This window comes from Trachypithecus francoisi, unplaced genomic scaffold (assembly GCF_009764315.1).
Source record: "Trachypithecus francoisi isolate TF-2019V2 unplaced genomic scaffold, Tfra_2.0 Contig01554, whole genome shotgun sequence".
Lineage (NCBI taxonomy): Eukaryota > Metazoa > Chordata > Mammalia > Primates > Cercopithecidae > Trachypithecus > Trachypithecus francoisi.
The window spans coordinates 750,709-772,610 of NW_022681439.1; the positions used below are offsets into that span (position 1 = coordinate 750,709).

Sequence of the window (21,902 nt, forward strand, 5' to 3'; positions counted from 1 at the left end):
AATATGAATATTACACCAAAGGAACTCTGAATCCTCATTGCAAAACAAAATTAAGCAAAATAATTCCTATGAATGACTGCAACTTCATTCAAATCCAGTGCTAAAACAATGATACATATCACTTAACATAAAACACTTCTAAAATCATATTCATGAAGCCACTACAAATGTTTATATATATCTACACTTATTGACAGGGAAGTACTACACAAGGTAATATGTTTTTAAAAAAAGAAAAACAGGCCAGGCACGGTGGCCCATGCCGATCATCCCAGCACGAGGTCAAAGTGTGCGAATGGCTTGAGCTCAGGAGTTCAAGATCAGCCTGGGCAACATGGTGAAACCCCATCCCTACAAAAAAAATACAAAAATTAGCTGGGCATGATAGCACGCACCTGCAGTCCCAACTACTGGAAAGGCTGAGGCAAGAGGATCGCTTGAGCCCAGGAGGTGGAGGCTGCAGTGATCTGAGATCATGCCACTGCACTCCTGCCTGGGTGACAGAGAAACTCTGTCTCAAACAAATAAATAAATAATAATAACAAAAAAAAAACAAAACCCAGATGGATGAGCACTTAGTATGAACATATTTTTAAAATGTATGTGTGTGTATATTTGCTTGGGAAAAATATCTAGAAGGATCTACCTGATATGTACATAATAGTGTCTATTTTTGCATGGTAATATTTTAAATTTTATTTTTAAAATGTTTATCAATATATTGTAGCTTTTTTTTTTCTATGTTTATTTTTAGTTTCAAAAAGTTAGTTACAACTTTAAATCAGAAAGGTAGAAACCCAGTTGATGAGAATTCCTCTGCATTGGCATCTTCCCACGGTGGCAGGGAAAACCTTGTCTTAGAAACGAATTGTTCAGAATCACTGTCCTGATTAAAACCGAGACTTGGTTCCTGAAGCCCAAAGGCTACATCCTGAAGCATTGTCCAGAAACAGTGAGGAGAGGTGGCCTCTCTGGCTCAGATTCTTCTCTTCCTGCTCTGTTCCCTAGGACGGTCATTCCTTGCCAAGGACTAAAAGGAGTTCCGCATTCCTCACAGGCTCCAATGAACATCTTGGCTTAAGTGGCCTCCTACCTAAGAATCTGCTCTTCACAATGGAAGAAGAGGAAACCAACAGAGTGGAAGATTATGAATTAAAAAAAGCATGTGTCCTTCAAGGCCTGTGAAAACACGAAAAATAATCTGAAGAGCCCTTCTCATCAAATTTAGGATCCACTCATGTCCAAATGAAGTGTCTAATGTGCAGTCAAGGGAGCCAGGGCTGGGGTATCAAAGCTATTGGAAGCCCATAGATATGGTTTGGCTGTGTCCCCAACCAAATCTCATCTTGAATTGTAGTTCCCATAATTCCCACGTGTCGTGGGAGGGACCTGGTGGGAAGTAATTGAATCATGGAGGCAGTTTTCCCCATGCTGTTCTCATGATTGTGGAAAGTTCTCATGAGATCTGATAGTTTTATAAGGCGCTTCCCCCTTCACTTGTTTCTCATTCTCTCTCCTGCTGCCTTGTGAAGAAGGACATATTTGCTTCCCCTTCTGCCATGATTGTAAGTTTCCTGAGGCCTCCCGAGCCATGCAAAACTGTGAGTCAATTAAACCTCTTTTATTTATAAGTTACCCAGTCTCAGGTATGTCTTTAATGGCAGCGTGAGAATGGACTAATACACTCATAGATTATCAAAACAAACAAAAAACAAATGCAATTCCAGGTCATCTCTGAACTGCAGGAGGGCTAGTAGTCATCTTAGATGGAAGTTCCATATGGCTCTCACATCAAGCAGAGCTAATCCATTTGAAATAGTCAAGGATATTTATCAGCAATTCATCAGTGAATATTTATTTAGCATGTTGGACAGGGACTGGCTCTCTTGCTTAAAACAATAATGACATACATCACAGTTTTATCAGAGAAGAGTTCCAGGAGGAAATCTCTAGGTAATGAGAGAGAAATGTAAAAGCAACCTCAACTCCCCCGAATTCCTCTGACCCGTAGATGTTTACTTTTCCCTTAAGAATCTCAATTTCTCTTACTATCATAAAACCCAACTCTTCTTCCTTTACAACCCCATTCAACCTTAGAAAAAAATGTTCTTTCCTTGGTTCCTCCAGTGATGCCTGGAAAGCCTGACATTTGCAAGAACAACTTTATCAAATATTAAGACACAGCAAAAATAATATTTTGTAGACAGCTCCCCAAAGAAAAATGGTTATGACTCCAAAGTTGTTGAGTTGTTGATAACTCTTCTGTAGTCACAGGCAGCAGGGCAGGTCGTTAACCACCACTAAGCTTCCTGCTTATTCTGCTTCCCAGATAATTCCTAAGACCCACAGTTCTCTTACAACTTCCATATTTTATTTCCTAGGGGAGCACAACACCTGTTTAACTGAGGGCCATGACAAGTATATGATGCTTTGAAGTTGATGAGTATTAAGGAATTTCAGTGCTGCTCCTAGCACAGTGAATCATACCTGTAATTCCAGGACTTTGGGAGACAGAGGTGTGCAGATCCGTTGAGGCCAGGAGTTCGAGACCAGAGTGAGCAACCAGGCAAGACCCAATTTCTGCAAAAAAAAAACCCACAAGAATTAGCTAGATGTGGTGGCATGCACACGTAGTCCCAGCTACTCAGGAGGCTGAGTCAGGAGGATCACTTGTTCCCAGGAGTTTGAGGCTGCAGTGAGCAATGATTGTGCCACTGCATTCCAGCCTAGGTAGCAGAGTGAGACCCCATCTCAAATAAATACATCAATTCATTAAATCGCAGTCCTGTCTTCTGGCCTTTCCTTTCTTTTCTTTTTCTTTTCTTTTCTTTTTTTTTCTTTTTTTGAGATGGAGTTTTGCTCCTCTTGCCCAGGCTGGAGTGCAATGGCAATCTCGGCTCACTGCAACCTCTGCCTCCCGGGTTCAAGCAATTCTCCCACCTCAGCCTCCCAAGTAGCTGGGATTACAGGCACCCACCACCACACCCGGCTAATTTTTTTTGTATTTTTAGTAGAGTCAGGGTTTCACCATCTTGGCCAGGCTGGTCTCAAACTCCTGATCTCAGGTAATCTGCCTGCCTCGGTCTCCCAAAATACTGGGATTACACGCATGAGTCACCGCACCCAGCCCTTTCCCTTCATTTTTAATGTGTCATGCCAGCTGAAGACTGTAATCAATTATTTGGAAAGTGAGAGCTAACACTAATCCTAACTGTGTAGCATAAATACAAATTTTAAGTAGTAGGAATTGAATTGAAGTCAACTCATAGTTTTTAAAGAACTACTATGTGTTAAGTACTGTGTAAAATATAGACGGGCTTACAAAGATAAGTCAAACATGGCTCTGGCCTTCAAGGAGTTTATAATCTAATAATGAAAATAAGACAAACATAGACTTTACTATAAGACAGAAAGTACGTTCATAAGATTTTTTTCCAATGTACTAAAACACTTAGAGGAGGAAGGTAACACATCCAGTTGGAAGTTCAGGGAAGACTTCATAAAGGAATTAGCATTGGAATGAACATTAAAGAATGAAATGGACAGAGATGAAGGACACTCCAAAAAAGAGAAATATTATTAGCCAAGGCCCAGAGTTGAAAAAGCGTGCCAGGAATCAGGTCAATGAGGCTGTGGGGGAGAGTCAGAGAAGAGAAAACTGATTCAGAGAAGAGTCTGTGCTTAATTCCCTGAGTGATGGTAGCCCACTGAAGATGTGGGGGTATGGGAATGTGGTGATCTGAGCTGGACATTGGGTCAAATAAACGGACATACCTTTGCAGGATAGGTTGGACAGAGGCAGGGACTAGAGGTTAGGAAGTCAGTTCAGGTCAACTGCAATGATCTAGGGAAGAAGAAAAAATGATCTAAACAGGGGAGGTGTTACTGGGCATTAGAGTGGATGGATGTGAGGGGCCTGAAAGAGGAAGCCTCTGCAGGAGTTGGAGACCATCATCATCTGTGGAGGGCAAGGAAGAGTGAGGAATCAAACAGAGTCCAAGGTGTCCAGTCTGAGAGGTAGGGAGGGTGCAGTAGCCTCAACCTTGAAGGAAAACCATGAGGGACAACCTATTTGGAATATTAAACTATAAGGAACAATCAAGTGAAGCCAATTGAGGAAGACCTTTTAAAAGGAACAGTTCTGGCCTGGTGTGATGGCTCACGCCTGTAATCCCAGCACTTTGGGAAGCTGAGGCGGGTCAATCACTCAAGGTCAGCAGTTCGAGACCAGCCTGGCCAACGTGGTGAAACCACCTCTCTATTAAAAATACAAAAATTAGCTGGGCATGGTGGTGCATGCCTGTAGTCCCAGCTACTCTGGAAGCTGAGGCAGGAGAATCACTTGAACCCGGGAGGTGGACATTGCAGTGAGCTGAGATTGCTCCACTGCACTCTAGCTTGGGTGACAGAGTGAGACTCCATCTAAAAAAAAAAAAAAAAACAGCTACAAGACAGCAGATCCCTTTGCTTTTCTCTTTTTTGTTCTATGCAGTGTTCAAACACCAGCCACTTTCTGGTCTAGTCCCTTCTGCATAAGGAAGGATGCCAGAATGGGAAGTTGCAGTTGGTGGTTCCCAAAGATTCTTTCCATCTATGAACCAATTTTGAGGCTCTCAAGAGATTTGATTTTCTCTGTTCAGCTCCAAGGATCCTTTAATTAAAGAAAAAACTGAAATGCAGCCTAGAGATTAGGTAATCAAAGCATGTTAAAGAAGCCATTGATTCGGAATCTCTCAGAAAACAACTCCGCTGAGCAGAAATCTCACTTTGCTAACAGAGTCCTTCAAGTACAAATCCAAGCAGAGAAAAAGGCTGCATACGGATGCCTCAGGATTAGACACGAGCTCTCTTTCTAAAGCCCCCGATCCAGAAAATCAGCCCCAGGGCCAATAGGACAGAAAAAAACTGCCCTTCCAGCACTCTGGCTCCCGGTGGCAAGCAGGGACCAGATGGTCAGGTGTTCAGGGACCTCTAGTTTTTGCAATTACAACGGAGAAAATAGTTTCCAGGGCAGACCCAGGTCAGAGCAGATCTGTGTCACCAGTGTCTTCTGCTTCAGTTAGCTCTTCAATCATTGTCTCCATTCTTTGTACTTGAGGATCTGGAAAGAAGGCTGTTTTCTGCTCAATGACCAGCTAGTTTTTTTGTTACTTCTTCTTAAGAAACAGGGACTCCTTTGTCACTTTGCCAACTTGCGCTGGAAACCTCCAGACTTAAGTGACAATATATCTCAGTTTCCCTGGGACTGCCCGGGTTTACATATTGATTCCATGCAGGGTTTTTTTTCTTTCTTTGTTTCTTTCTTTTTTTTTTCTTTTTTTGGCAAAGTTTCATTCTTGTTGCCCAGGCTGGAGTGCAATGGCACGATCTCGGCTCACTGCAACCTCCGCCTCCCAGTTTCAAGTGAGCCTCCTGCCTCAGCCTCTCGAGTAGCTGGGATTACAGGCATGCACTACCACACCCGGCTAACTTTGTATTTTTAACAGAGATATTAAAAATATCTCCACGTTGGCCAGGCTGGTCTCCAACTCCCGACCCCAGGTGATCTGCCTGCCTCAGCCTCCCAAAGTGCTGGGATTACAGGCGTGAGCCACCACACCTAGCCAGTTCCATGTAGTTTCTATTAAGCTAACATTTACAAATAGGGAGCAGTGGAGGATGCCTGTGGTCCCAGCTACTTGGGAGGCTGAGGTGGGAGAATTGCTTGAGCCCAGGAGTTTGAGGCTGCAGTGAGCTGTGACCATGCCCTCATACGCCAGCCTGGGTGACATAGCAAGACCCTATCTCTCTTAAAATAGAAGTTACTTATAGTTAAAATTATAGCTGTTAAGTGTACAATTCTATAGGTTTTGACAAACCTATCCATCCCTATAAGCAACAACTCAAGATACACTCCATTTCCGTGACTCCAGAAGGTTTCCTCATACTGTCACCCCTCAGACCGCTCTCACCCATACATACATAGGCAACTACTGTTCTGATTTCTATCACCATAGATTACCTTTTCCAAATCTTGAACTTCACATAAATGAAGTCATACATTTGTACTCTTGTGTGTTTGGATGATTTCACCCAACATAACGTTGCTGAGATTGAGCCATACTATTGTATGTGTATTCATTTTATTGCTGAGTATATTTCACTGTTAATGGACATGTGGGTTGTTTCCAGTTTGGAGAATTATGTATAGAGCTGTTGTAAACATTCTTATACAGCCTTTCTGTTGGCATAGCTTTCATTTCTCCTGGATATGTAACTAAGAGTGGACTCACTGGATTATAAGGTTGGTGTAGGTTTAACTCTGAAAAACAAAAAGCTGCCAAAAAGATTTCCAAAATGGGTGTTTTATTTTATACACTTACCAGCAATATAGGAGAGTCATCGTTGCTCCACATCTTAGCTAATATTTGGTGTTATCAGTCTTTTAAATTTCAGCCATTCTAGTATGTGTGAAGTGGCATCTCAGTACAGTTTCAATTTGCATGTCCCTGGTCAAGGGTGATGGTCCATGCCCGTAATCCCAGCATTTTGGGAGTCCGAGACAGGAGGACTATTTGAGCCCAGGAGTTTGAGACCAGCCTGGGGAACATGATGAGACCCAGTCTCTACCAAAAAAAAAAAACAAAAAACAAAAAAAACAAAACTTAAAATTAGCTGGGGATCGTGGTGCATGCTTGTAGTCCCAGCTACTCAGGAGGCCGAGACAGGAGAATCACTTGAGCCTAGGAGGTTGAGGCTGCAGTAAGCCATGATCATACCACTACACTCCAGCCCAGATAACAGAGCAAAACTGTCTCAAAAGAAAAAAAAATGCATATCCCCAATGATTAATGATGTTAAGTATGTTTTTGTGTGCTTATCGATCATTCACACATCTTCTTCTGTGAAATATCTATTCCACCTTTTGCCTGTTTTTTTATTGGATTGCTTGTCCTTATTTTGGATATACAGAAGTCCATTACATATCCTTGACTCTAGTCCCTTATGGTGATTAACATATTGAAAATACCTTCCTGACTGGGCGTGGTGGCTCACACCTGCAATCCCAGCACTTTGGGAGGCCGAGGCGGGCGGATTGCCTGAACTCAGGAGTTCATGACCAGCCTGGGCAACACAGTAAAACCCTGTCTCTACTAAAATACAAATATATATATATATATATATATTAGCCAGGTGTGACTGCATGCGCCTGTAGTCCCAGCTACTTGGGAGGCTGAGGCAGCAGAATTTCTTGAATACAGGAGGCGGAGGTTGAGTGAGCTGATATCCCACCACTGCACTCCAGGCTGGGCAACAGAGTGAGACTCCATCTCAAAAAAAAAAAAAGGAAAAAGAAAGAAAGAAGAAAATACATCCCATAATGTGTGACTTGAGCTTTCATTTTCTTTATATTGTCTTTCCAGAGGCAGAAGGTTGTTTTTTTTTTTTCTTTGATCAGTTTGGAAGAATTGACATCTTGGCAATAGCGAGTCTTCCAAACATCATGTATTTCTTCATTTATTAGACCTTATTTAGTTTTTCTCAGCAATGTTTTGGTTTTCAGCATAATGATATAGCTTTTGTTAAATTTATTCCTAAACTTTTTTGTCTTGGTGCTATTGTGAATGGAACTGTTATTTTCCAATTGTTTGCTACGATTTGTATTTAGAAATACAAATGACTTTTGTATATTCTCCTTGTATCCCGCAACTTTATTAAATACACTAACTAGTTGTTTTATTGACTTCTCGAGGTTTCATACGCAAATAGTATTGTCTGCCATTATAATTGTCTTATTTTTTCCTTTACAATTTTTGTGACTTTTCTTTCTTTTCTGGCTTCATTGCACTAGCTAGGACCTCTAATAAAACTTTGCATAGAAGAGGTGCTAGCAGACATCCTTATCTTTTATCTTAGGGAGAAAGTATTCAATATGTCACCATTAAGTATGATATTGTCAGCATACTTTCTTTAATAATATTCTTTATGATATTGAAGAAATTTCCTTCTATTCCTGATTTGCTAAGAGTTTTGATCATAAATGGATGTTGAATTTTGTCAAATACTTTTTCTGCATTTATGGGGAGGGCCATATGGTTTTTCTCGTTGATGGTGAATTACATCGATTTTCAAAGGCTGTCACAAGCGTATTTACGAAGAGTTCTCTTTTCACTCTCAAAGGTGATCAATATTTTACAATAACTTATATAGTTACTCATTCTAGATTCCCCTCTCAGTTTTACATGACCACTGAGCCTCTTTCAACTTGCAGCTTTAAGAATCTGCTTCTCCTGGTGACTTGGACTCACCTGCCTCCCTCAGAAAGCCTAAGATCAGGAGGCTCCCCTGGTATTAGCAAGTAGGCTAGAAACTCGGGAACCTAAAGAATTTCTTACGTGGTGAGATATGTGTTCAAAATGGAGCTCTAAATCCTTCCTAGCTCTCCAAGTGCCATCCCTTGGGTGGTGTCTGACCCTCAGGGACAATCCAGAGTGTGGACCACTGACAGGAGTTAGTATTCATCCTTTGCTCACCCATTGCTCCCCATCCTGTACATTAAAAAGCCAGATCTTCAACAATTGCAGCCTCCTGGAGATTTAAAGCTAAAGTGAAAATGTTAAGTGATAAAAGAATGGTCTTTTGTATTTATATAATCAGTAAATATATGTACCGTCTTTCATAGCTTTGGGGATACAAGCACAGTTTTGTGACATGGATATATTGTATAGTGGTGAAGTCAGGACTTTTAATATAATCATCACCCAAATAGTGTGCATTGTCCTTAATAGATAATTTCTCATCCTTCAGGTCCTGCCCACCCTCCTACATTTCTGAGTTCCCAATGACTATTATTCCACTCTCTATGTCCACACGCCCATTTAGTTCCCACTTATAAGTGAGAACATGGGGTATTTAGATTTCTGTTTCCGATTTGTTTCATGTAAGATAGTGACCTCCAGTTTCATCCATGCAAATGTATTTAAGGGAATACTCCAAACCTGGAGTGAGAAGTGTCTCCTGGGAATTTTCACTGTAGCCTGGAGATACTTCAGTGGAGAAGTCAAAGTCTTTGAGAATTCTTACTAAATACTCTCTAAAATAAACAGGAACAGGAACTGATTTCATTGAGTAAAGGTAGATGGCATTTTGGTACCATTTGTGTGTGTGTGTGTGTGTGTGTGTGTGTGTGTGTGTGAGATGGAGTCTTGCTCTGTTGCCCAGGCTGGGGTGCAATGGCACAATCTCAGCTCACCACAACCTCTGCCTCCCAGGTTCCAGCGATTCTCCTACCTCAGCCTCCCAAGTGGCTGGGACTACAAGCACACACCACCACGCTCGGCTAATTTTTGTATTTTCAGTAGAGACGGGGTTTCATTTTGTTGGCCAGGCTGGTCTTAGACTCCTGACCTCATGATCTGCCCGCCTCAGCCTCCCAAAGTGCTAGGATTACAGACATGAGCCACCATGCCAGGCCTTGGTACCATCTTTAAATGAAATCTTCTTTAGGCTAGGATTTCAGAGGCCTGATTTTTAATTTTAGCTTTGTCATGAATTCTGCACGTCATCTGAGACAAGCTATGCCACATAAACTACTACCACTACTACCATTACTACTGCTAATGATGATAATAATGACTGCTAACATTTATACAGAACTATGCCAGATCATATATATTATTTCCCTCTTACAAAAGGGGAAAGATTGGCTGGGCACGGTGGCTCGTGTCTGTAGTCTCAACACTTTTGGAGGCTAAGGTATGAGAATCATTCGAGCCCTGGAGTTTGAGACCAGCCTGGGCAATATAGTGAGACCCCATGTCTACTATTTTTTTAAAATAACAAAAAAATGAAAAAAGAAACTCAAGAGTAGAAACAAGAAATTTTCAAAAATAATAATACCTGTCACTGTGAAAAAGGCTTGTCACCAAGCATCTCATTGAAACTTCACAACTTCCCTAGGAGGTGCGTTCTATCGCCTTAGGAAAGTGAGACTCAAACAGGTCACCTTGACCAAGGTCAGACAGCTGGCACATGGCAGAGCTGAAATTCAAATCCAGGCAATCCAACCCTAGAATGCTTGTTTTAACCCTGTCCTAACGTGGAAACTAGATAGGCCGAAAAAAACACGGCTTTTCAAAGGAGCATGATTACAAGGACATAAGAACTGTCTAGAACTGTCTTACTGTAGCCTTTAACCTCATAGCTACCAGTTTTTGTGTGCTTATCCACAAAAATCTTTCCTAAAGCACTTTTCACACATTTCGTTTTTTACCCCATGAAACTGCCTTTTGCCATCGTCTGGCCTCAGAGCTGCGGCTCTTGTGACAGTGCGTCAGTGCCATCTCTGCCACCTTGGCGTGGGTGCCCCTTTTCAGGCTCAACCACTTCAGATTCTGCGTATTTGCAAGGTTTCCCTGCTTTGCTCACTACTGAGTTTCCTGGAACCCACTCCCTTCATGGGAAACAACCCAATGCAATCTTTGGCCGCAGGACACCTGACCTGCTTATTGGTCAACTCTCAGCCCTCACCAACTGTTGGTAGAGAATAGGATTAGACGGCTGGCCCTGCATCCACAGGAGTGCATGATGCAATGTTTTTAAACCTGGACTAGGCCATCTGAACGATTTGCAACCAGCTTGTTTTCCTCCTGTACCAGCTTTGGAATGGAACCGAGTGAAAGTCAGCCCTAGGTCTCTATCAGATAGGGCAGCAGCCAAAGCAAGGCAAAGAGAGCAGAGTACACAAAAATAGTATCATGCATTGCAGGGCAGGACAAGATAGTCAGGAGCCACATGGAGGGAGGGTCAGAGTCTGAGGTTTAAACAAGGGCCAAAATCCAGGTCTTGTGTTCGAGTCTTGGCTGATTTAGTTTTGTGTTGGTTGAGGTCGTGTGAGCACCCAGCACCTGAAGCACGGCCAGGCAGGAACCCAGGGCAGCGCTTGTGACTGGGGAGCGACCTCATGTTTTTAAATTAACCGCTTCCCTCAGTGGGTGGCAGAATAAGAGAGAACATGAAATCACTCAGTGTGCACCAAAATGGAGAACTCTTGGGCTTAGACTTTAGCACCATTTTGGCCCTGATTTACAGTGTACAATCTTGCCCAAAGTGTATAATTCTGAATCCTTGGAGGCCCCTGAATTGTCTGTGAGCACTCCCTGTCAACTAAAGCTGTGAGTGGAATACTACTTTCAAAGCAGATAACATTATTATTTCTGCATATTCGTTCAGGATTCTTCAGTCCCTGGTTCTCCAAACAGACTGCCTGAGCCTTATTTCCAGAGGGAATTGTCTCTGCGGTGTTTGCAGATTCCTTGTGAGCTGATAGCACTGAAACAGCATGAGAAACTACTCCTGTGACTTAGTCATCTTCAGACCCAGAGCCCATGGAAATGTCTGTCTTCCTGGGGCTTGAAGGGGTCGAAGGGTGGGTCAAATACCAGCCCCACCCCCATCCTCTGGGCAGAAGCTATTTCCCACAGTCTCCTGGCCCAGACACAACGTCTTTAGAACAGAGCCAGGAATGTTTCCTGGAGTTTAATGCCGCCCGGAGGTCATGGGAGCGATGTTGCACAATGATTAATGACAGGGAATGCTTAGTCAGGATTATATTTAATTTATACTTAGGTGTTGGCAATTTCTCGTAGACAATTATTTCTCCAGGATGTCTCCTGATTCCCTCTGAGCTGTATGACTATCACGGTTAGATGTGTATTTGGGAATCCCAGAACTTCATGAATAGCTAGTGGCAGACACAGGACTGCCCACGTGTTCCTATGTAGCACCTGTCTCCTATTGTTCCATATTTATCTCCACTATATTTCCTAAAATGATGATACTTCCTTCTATTTATAGAACTGTTCAGCTAGTTGCATACTGCCAGAAAGAGAGAGAGAGAGAGAGAGAGAGAACAGAACAAAGGGAAAAAAATGAGTGTCCCTGTATTCTGGCATATTTGCGTTCCAAAGTCCATGAAATAAGACGTATTCTATGATTCTGTTACTTTATTTTAAATAACCATACTTAACTACATTATTTGACAATTTTTGACTCAGCTCAAAATATAGATAGTAATCTCAATTCCTTATATTTACATTTTGATGTAAAATCTGAATCTCTGGGTTTTTTTTTTTTTTTTAGAGGAAATGAGGTTTCGCGTGATTTCCTGAGGAAACTGAAAATGTAACTACTTCTGTAAATAAGAAGCAAACAAACAAAAATTGCATCATGATTGTGGGAAGGGGAGGGAGAATCACTTTGACATGATCATATTGCCTGGGTGGGCTGAGATCTGGAGATCTCTGTGAAAATATCTGATGCACACTTCTTTCTATTGCTTCATCAGCCTTCATTTCTATGATGTTACTATTCTCAGGTGAGAAACCCAGGGTAGCCTCACTTCTGTGACTTGGTCCTGACTGAGCAGGTTTTGGGGAGAAACTGACTTCCACATTCGTGTGGGTCAGTCAGCTATGTGAGCTCCAGCTTCTTCACGACGCTGCAGTCGAACAATGTCCACAACAAGAATTTAGTCACAATACATTCTCTCTTTGATCTACACGAGCTCAAGTCATCACTCTATTCTTTTAATATAATGAGGGTAATTTGGTATCAAACTTAGTTGACCTCTTTCCTTCCCCTTTGTCAACTAACTTATCAGTTGAGGGGGAAAAAATCAGTTTCTAGAAATGTAAATCAAATTCATCTTACCATCTTCTCAGATGTTAGGCTTGATCCAAAGCCCACCAACATATGTGCCGTATCCTGGGAAAATAAAACGAACTATACACAAATCTGTCTTTAAAAAATGATTGTGAGCACCTGGGTGTGTATGGTGGCTCACACCTGTAATTCCAACACGTTGGGAGGCCAAGGTGGGCAAATAGCTTGAGCCCACAAGTTCGAGACCAGACTGGGCAACATGGTGGGACCTCGACTCTATACAAAAAATGTAAAAATTAACTGAGAGTGTTGGCATATGCCTGTAGTCCCAGCTACTCGAGAAGCTGAGGTGGAAGGATCACCTGAGCCCAGAGAGGCAGAGGCTACAGTGAGCAGTGATGGCACCATGGCACTCCAGCCTGGGGGACAGAGTGAGACCCTGTCTCAAAAAAAAAAAAAAATATATATATATATATATATATAGTTGTGGTTATTTTATACTTGAGAAGTGTTTGTTGTCAACATAGCATCTTAACTATGAAACATGACCCATCCTTATTATTGAAACTGGAACTTGTGGGTTCATTTTAATTATCATTACCTAGCGCTATGAAAAAGTAGACATTGCCTGGTTTAGCAAAGTGGAGTGAGTCTTGCTTGTCTTCAGAAACTGACAACAGCAGGCAGGGAATCTAGGGTATACAGGAACAGAACTGAGTTTGTCAAGACACTTGAAAAACAACTGCTTTTTGTTTATTTCTTTTTACTGTGGCTTTGTGAAAAATATTAGGGTGATTTAATTAACCTCACTGAGCCTCATTTATTCAGTTGTAAAATGAAAAAAATCATTGAACTTAACTCATTTGCTTATTGTGAGGATTAAATAAGAGAAGGCATGGCCTGGGCACTAGTAAACACTCAATAAATATTAGCTTTTTTTTTTTTTTAATAAGGGCAGAACAATTATAGCCTCAAGTGTCACATTCAATGTGACTCAAGTCATAAGTTGAGGGTCACAGGTTTTTATTCCAGAACTTCTCTAAGGCCCCGTCATACTGAAGTCAAGAGTTAAAGAGTTCCCAAAATATTTGGACCCTATTAAAATGATTCGGGGTGAGCTTTCTAGTCAGTCGTGACAGAGAAAACCAGGCATACGTTAAGAATCCACCCATCACAGTTAAATCTTACTTGCTGAATTCTAAGGCAGGCATATATGTGTGTGTATGTGTGTATGTGTGCGCGCGCGCACGCACGTGCTTTATAAATCAATTTGCCTTAATCAATTTTGCCTTTAATCAATATCTACATGTAATTCAGAGTTTTTCTCTCCTGCCCCATCCTCTTTTGAATTGATGGTTTGTCTCAGAATCAATGTGGATGTAAAATTAAGTACAGTGTGGGCATATGTTATTTTTAAAATCCTTTATGAGTTTTATCATTTCTTTTAAAATACCATCTTATTTAGTAAGAATTTATGGATTATTCGCATTTATCAGGATGTCTGTTTTAACACGGAGTTGATTCTGATGGAAAAGCTTGATTGATTACACCTTGGGCCCATCTTTGCTTTTAGCTCACCACAGAAAGCCTGCATGAATGGGTCACTTTGTCACCTCTCTTAACCATACAAGTAGTCTAGGAGAGGAGAAAATGACACTTCTGGAATGAAGCCGTGCAACCCCCGGAAAGGAGCTTAGCATCAACTCAGGCAGCGACCCACTGTGACCCTGTTGGTTGGCCATACCAATACCTGCCAGGCAAAACCCCACGCCTGAGGACTTCTCTGGGCTCTGCTTCTGCCAGACCTTTCATGCTGGGTCTAAGAGGAATGAAAATGGTCTTCTATGAAGACCAGTATATAAGGACAGAGCAAGACTCCTTAGCTTCAAATATTTATTACTTTCTTCTTCTGGTATTAGCAAATTTTAGCTTTAGATGATACTAATGCATATAGATAAGAAATGTGTTATCAAAATAGGCATATTGATGAAAAGTACATATAAGACTCTATAAAGTATATCAACTCTAATCTCTATATCTAATAGTAACATAATTTATATTAGTAATATTACAGTACAGTAAGCCCTCTGTGTTCATAGGTTCTCCCACCAGCCACAGATTCAATCTGGATTCCACCAGCCAGAGATTGAAAGTATTTGGAAAACAAAATGGGTGATTGAATCTATACTGAAAATGTGCAAACTTGCCATTATTCCCTAAATAATACATTATAACAACTATTTCGATAGCATTTACACTGTATTAAGTATTATAGGTAGTCTAGAGATGGTTTAACATATATGTGAGGATGTGCAGAGGTTCGATGCAAATACTATCCCATTTTATATCATGGACTTGAACAAACAAGAATTTTGATATCAGAGTAGGGACTGGAGCCACCCCTGCCAAGGGACAACTGTAATCACATATATTTATTTTCTGTAATACCACTCTCAGCAAATTCTACATCAGAATCCAGACATTACATAGACAAATGCACATTCGAATGATAGAATGTTGGGCTGGATTGTATAGATTTATACAGATGTTCTATCATTTATCAATTAAGCAAGGTTCAGCTTAGATTTTTGGCTAATCTGAATTCATTTGATTTTGAAAGTGGAAGAAGTTAAGATTATCATTCAGTGATAACATGAGAAAGATTATGATACTTGAGAATACTGTTTTTATCCTGACTGTAACCTCTATACCTGGCAGAAAGAGTGGCTAGTTTTACGAGCAATGCAAAGCCCTGTTAGAACAGGAAGGAGGCCAGGCCCAGGGTCTTGCACCTGTAATCCCAGCATTTTGAGAGGCTGAGGCAAGTGAATCACTTGAGCTCAGGAGTTCAAGACCAGCCTGGGCAACACAGTGAAAATCCATCCCTACAAAAAATATAAAAAATTAGCCGGGTGTGGTACCATGTGCCTGTATCACAGCTACTAGGAAGACTGAGATGGGAGGATACCTTGAGGCCAGGAGGCAGAAGGTGCAGTGAGTCAAAATTGTGCCACTGTTTTTCAGCCTGAGCAACAGACTGAGAACCGGTCTCAAAAAACAGTTTTAAAAAATCAGTTAAAAACAGAAAGGAACAGAAAGGAGACATCCATCTTACTCCACCTGGCTTAAAATTTTCAGCTTTGGGAGCAGTGCTGTGGGTGAGGATAATAAAATTACAGATGTATAAAATACTCTGATAGAAAAATGAGATGAGGATGAAAACTAACAAAAGAAAAAGTGTATATGGTCAATTCACATATGAAAAACATAACCTTACTAATAAAGCAATGCAATAGAAATTATAATTTTTAAGTATCATATTTGCCTTTCAAACACAGATGCAGAAAGATTATTTCCCCTGATAAGCACACGGTAAAATAAACATCCTCATACACTTCAAGCCACGTTTCATTGGAAACTTAACAGTATACATTAAAAGCCTTAAAAGTCTTTAAACCTGACCCAATACATCCATTTCTAAAAGTATACACTAAGAGGCGGAAAGAGATGCATGTCAATATTTATGTTTAATGATAATTACTGCAGTATTATTACTTATAAGAGTCATAATTAGAGATCTAACGTGTGTTCCATGACAGAAGAACAAACAAATTTTAGAATATGAAATATTTTAGAGTAATTAAAAAAGTTTTCAAATAATACTTAATATGGGAAAACGTTAATGATTGGTGGGAAACTGAAATGTTGTGCAAAAAAAAAAGCAGGGGAATCAAATTACATATATATTCTATTTCCAATTTATTAAACAGATATATACGGAAGTTTTCCTGGGACCAACATCGTGGTTATATTTTTTAGGGATATAAGAGCTGTCACACTGGGGGGTCAGGTCCAGGTTCAAAAGTCAAAGGAGGCTCCAGGCCACATTTCAGGAAGACGTAATTGTCCTCCTTAACGAATGCTTTCCAAAGACTTTAATAATAAGAGCCACAGCAATTTTTAATCATGTGAAGCACTTTACACTTTGCAAAATTTTTCAGATATATTTTCTCTCTGGATTCTCAAAACAGTCCTTTGAGGTTGGCTGCATAATAGTATGCCTGGTTTACAGACAAGAAAATAAAAGCTCAAAGAGTTACCCAAGTGGTAAGTGGCAGAGTCTTCAGCTTTGCCCATTACCCTTCCCTTTCTCATACTGGCAACTTCTGGAAATGTGATTTGTAAATACCTTCAGGTAATTTTGGAATACATTTCTAACTCCTGTGTATACTGTCTCTTGAGAAAATGCATTGTTTGCTTTTAGTCTATCCTATGTGCTCTAAAATTACCTAGTTTCAGTATCCATGGGCATATTAATATAATAGTTATTTAACTGTATTATATATAGTTAGACATGGGGTAAGAGTGAGCTTAATCAGGCCAATTACCACGAGCAGCAAACACACTTGCAGCCATCTTTCCCAAGAAAGGTAAGATGGGGGACAGGAAAAGCACCATTTAAAGGAACTTCCCTTGGGTAACAGGGAACGTTTCTAAGAGAGCATTGAGAATCAAGAACCATTATGATGTATCAGCTAAATAAGGTGTCAACAAAAACCATGCTTGGCCTTGTGTGAAACCCAGAGCTGGTATTTCCCTACCCTTGGTCATTCTCTTCCACCCTGTGGCTATCTAGGTCAGGATTCTCAAAGCTCACCATGCATCATTTGGAGACTTTGTGAACATGCAGACTCTTATTCCCTAGGTCAAGGGCTGAGAGTCTGCATTTCTTTCAAAATCCTAGCTGCTGCTGCTGCTGCTGCTGCTGCTGCTGCTGCTGCTGCTGGTCTAGACCACATTTTCAGAAGTGAGGATTTAAGCAATCAGCACCCAGGGAGCTGGGACAAACCTTCCACTTGATTCTTACTTGTAAGTTGGTTTTCTACAGCTCAGTCAGTGGGAACTCTCACCCCTTAGTTTCTCCATTAGCAATTATTCTTTTTTGTTTGTTTTTATAATCCATTTCATTTTTAATTTCGGGGGTACATAGTAGGTGGATATATTTATGGGGTACATGAGATATTTTGATACAGGCATGCAATGTGTAATAAGCACATCAGGGTAAATGGGTCATCCGTCATCTCAAGCATTTATCTTTACTTTGTGTTACAAGCAATGCAATTACACTCTCAGCTTTTTTTAAATACACAATAAGTTGTTCCTGACTGTAGCCACCCTGTTGTGCTATCAAACTAGATCTTATTCAATCTATCTAAATATATTTTTGTACCCACTAACCATCCCCACCTCCCTCCCTCCACTACCTCTGGTAACCATCCTCCTACTGTCTATCTCAATGAGTTTGTTTTAATTTTTAGCTCCCATAAATAAGTGAGAACATGTGAAGTTTGTCTTTCTGTGCCTGGCTTATTTAACTTAATATAATGACTTCCAATTTCATTCATATTGTTGCAAATGACAGAATCTCATTCTTTTTTATGCTGAATAGTATTCCATTCTGTATAGGTACCATAATTTCTTTATCCATTCATTTGTTGATGAGCACTCAGGTGGCTGCAATGAACATGAGAGTACAGATAACTTCTATGTACTGATTTCCTTTATTTTGAGTAAATACCTAGAAGTGGGATTGCTGGATCATATGGTAGCTCTATCTCTAGTTTTTGAGGACCCTCCCTACTGTTTTCCACAGTGATTGTACTAATTTACACTCCCACCAACAGTGTAGAAGAGTTCCCTTTTCTCCACATCCTCATCGGCATTTGTTATTGCCTGTCTTTTGGATGAAAGCTATTTATTGGGGTGAGATGATATCTCATTGTGGTTTTTATTTGCATTTCTCTGATGATCAATGATGTTGAGCATCTTTTCATACACCTGTTTGCCATTTGTATGTCTTCTTTTGAGAATGTATATTCAGATCTTTTGCCCATTTTTAACTGGATTATTAGATTTTTTTCCTATAGAGTTGTTTGAACTTCTAATATGTTCTGATTATTAATCCCTTGTCAGATGAGTACTTTGTAAATATTTTCTCCCACTCTTTAGGTTGTCTCTTCACTTTTTTAATTGTTTCCTTTGCTGTGAAGAGGCTTTTTAACTTGATATAATCTCATTTGTCTATTTTTTTCTTTGGTTGCCTGTGCTTATGGGGTACTACACAAGAAATTTTGTCCAGACAATGTTCTAGAGAGTTTTCCCAATATTTCCTTTAAGTAGTTTTATAATTTGAGGTCTTTATTTAATTCTTTTAATCCAATTTGACTTGATTTTTATATATGGAAAGAGGTAGGGTTCTAGTTTTATTCTTTTGCATATAAATGTCAAGTTTTCCTAGCACCATTTATTAAAGACACTATTTTCTTCCCAATGTATGTTCTTGACACTTGTGTCAAAAATGAGTTCACTATAGATGTATAGATTTGTTTCTGGTTATCTATTCTGTTCCATTGGTCTGTGTGTCTGTTTTTATGTCAATATCATGCTGTTTTAGTTACTATAGCTTTGTAGTATAATTTGAAGTCAGGTGATGTAATTCCTGCAGTTTTGTTTTGTTTTGTTTTGTTTTGCTCAGGATGGCTTTGGCTATTCGGGGTCCTCTCTGATTCCATATAAGTTTTAGGATTGTTTTTCCTATTTCTTTGAAGAATGTCATTGGTATTCTTATAGGGTTTTGAATCCGTAGATTGCTTTAGTTAGTATCAAGATTTTAACAACACTAATTTTTCCAATCCATGAACATGGAGTATCTTTCCATTTTTTTGTGTGTCTTCTTCAACTTCTTTCATCAACATTTTATAGTTTTCATTGCAGAGATTTTTCACTTCTTTGGCTTAGTTAATTCCTAGGTATTTTGTTTTATTTGTAACCATTATAAAAGGGATTACTTTCTTGATTTCTTTTTCAGATGGTTTGCTGTTAGCATATAGACATGCTACTGATTTTTATGTTGATTTTGTTTCCTGCAAATTTACTGAATTTATTTATTAGTTCTAATAATTTTTTGGTGGAGTCTTTAGACTTTTTCAAATATAAGGTCATATCATCTGCAAACAAGGATAATTTGACTTCTTCTTTTCAAATTTAGATGTGCTTTGTTTCTTTTCTTGTCAGATTGCTCTAGCTAGGACTTCCAGCAATTGTTCTATGTTATATGAAATTCCATTATAATAACTCTCAATCTTGCTTCTACATTATGATCACCTGGGATGCTTTATAAAACTTTGATTCCCAGGTCATACACCAGTAAAAGTAAATCAGAATTCCAGATATCTAGGTGATTCTAATGTGCAGTCAAAGTTAAGAACCAGTCACTATAGGAGTGTAGAAGGCAGAGAACCCATAAGCCTGGCTCTGGTCCATGCTGCCAGCATTTTTTTAAGTCTGGGTCCCTCTTTTGCCTTTAATGTTAACCTGAAAGTCAACCAAAAATAATTGCCTCAGAAGCCTGCTTGCAAAGACAGGTCATCTGCTCTGAAGACAGGGAGAAAAGGTCACTTCAAAGAGACTTTACTGGAGAAAAGTCAATACAGGAGCTAGAGACTACATTTTTCCTTGATTTCTCTGACTTGGAATTACAGCATAAATTCATTCACAATTTTACCTTCCACTGTTGTGTCTTATGAACTTATTCTGTGAATCATTTCTGAAGAAATTGATGATTTTTCCTCTTTGAGAATATGCAAAACTTTAGGACAAATATTCAGCTAATAATCAGGTAATTAAATAGTCCCAGGTACCCAGGGAGCTTATAGGTACCCAGGGAGCTGATAGCACTCAGAGACAGAAGTTCAAACAGATGAACCACTAAGAAGAGAGAAACTTTTTCCCTATGAAATTGAAAATGAGCTTTCAAGCAAACTAGAACACCCAAAACCATGTTATTTCTGAAGCAAAATTGAGAAAAGACCCTAAGATATATATAAAACATCATATTCATCACAGTTTTCTAGTTTTCTGTCCATCTCTTCAAATATCTAATAATTCCCTGATTAGTAGGTGACTATTCACCAAGAAAAGCCAAAACAGAAAACTTTTCTTTACAAGTCACTCTATGTATGATACATATTTTTAAGTGACTATAATTTATTTAAAACTTTTTATTCTTATGAGCTCCCCCAATTTTTTTAATAATAACCTCACGATTTAGTTGGCTAGAGTGTTTGTCCTCATTCAACAGGAAGAACAAAACAAGACATCAGCAGGCAAACACAGCCACACCCAGACTGAAGAGAACAGCCCTATCCCTCAGGAAATTAGAGGAGAGTTCAGAGTTCTGAGCCAATGTATTGTTCAGCCTATTAAGCATCCTGAGCAAGGATATTCACTTGATACCTGAACACTGGGTTTTCAGAAAGGCTCCAGAGATATCCATTCACTCATCCATTCATTAATCCAACAAGTATTTATTGAGGATCTATTATGTTCCAGGCACTATTTCTAGGGGCAAAATATAAAAGTCATGGCCCTTGTCCTCGAGAGTTTAGACACCAATGGGAGAAGCCAATTTATAAACAAAGAGGCAGCAGGTAGAGCAGAAAAGAAGAACTCAGGCTCAGGAGTCAGGCAGATGGATATTTGAATCCCAGCTGTACCATTTTCTTAGCTGTATGATCACAGTTTATTTACAGCCTCAGTTTCCGCATCCATAGAATCCAGATAATAGTAGTACTCATGTCTGAGGGTTGCTGCACAGGCTAAATGAAATCTTCCATGTAAAACCACTTAGCCCAGTACTGGGCATACACTAAACAAGCTGGGACTGTGAGGCACGTGTGCGGTTCAGTGGTCGCACATAGAGAGGGGAGTGATTAATGTCGCTGGGGGACAGAGGCACTACTGTTTCAGGACTTTATGAATATAAATAATACTGTGTTGAAACCAGCTAGCCAGCTATGAGGCCTGGGAGGGAATGTCTCAAGTAGCTCTGTAGCCACAGAGCATTCAACTTAGGAAAGACAGAGATACCTAATTATCAATGGGGCTGAAATCAGAGAGGATCTTGATTAGTCTCAGAGTGTACAATACGTTTTGATTCTTTCCAACTCTCCTTTTGAACCTTTATAGCTTGATAGTTTGTACTTCCTGTACACATACGTCTTCAGTTACAAGATGAATTTCATAGTAAAGGTTCCATCGCAATGTTGTTGCTGTCAAATAAGATAACGTATGTGAAACGCTAAACACTAAAGCATTGTACAAAATACACGAATGCACTAATTATGCCAGACAAGACAAAGTACTGTCTCCAAGAAGCACACCAGGCAATCCCGATGACGACAACCACAAAAGTCTCTCTA

At 39.9% G+C, this 21,902-nt stretch overlaps 1 long non-coding RNA gene across 1 annotated transcript in view; it reads right to left on the bottom strand.

Annotated features, from left to right (window-relative positions):
* Nucleotides 1–743: 743 nt before the first annotated feature.
* Nucleotides 744–21,902, bottom strand: part of LOC117062883 — a 60,488-nt gene continuing 39,329 nt past the window's right edge. Inside the window, exons 2-3 of the long non-coding RNA XR_004428610.1 lie at nt 2,488–2,580; nt 744–1,101 (exon numbers count right to left, since the gene is read on the bottom strand). This is a non-coding gene — a long non-coding RNA (uncharacterized LOC117062883). The remainder of the gene's footprint in view (nt 1,102–2,487; nt 2,581–21,902) is intronic.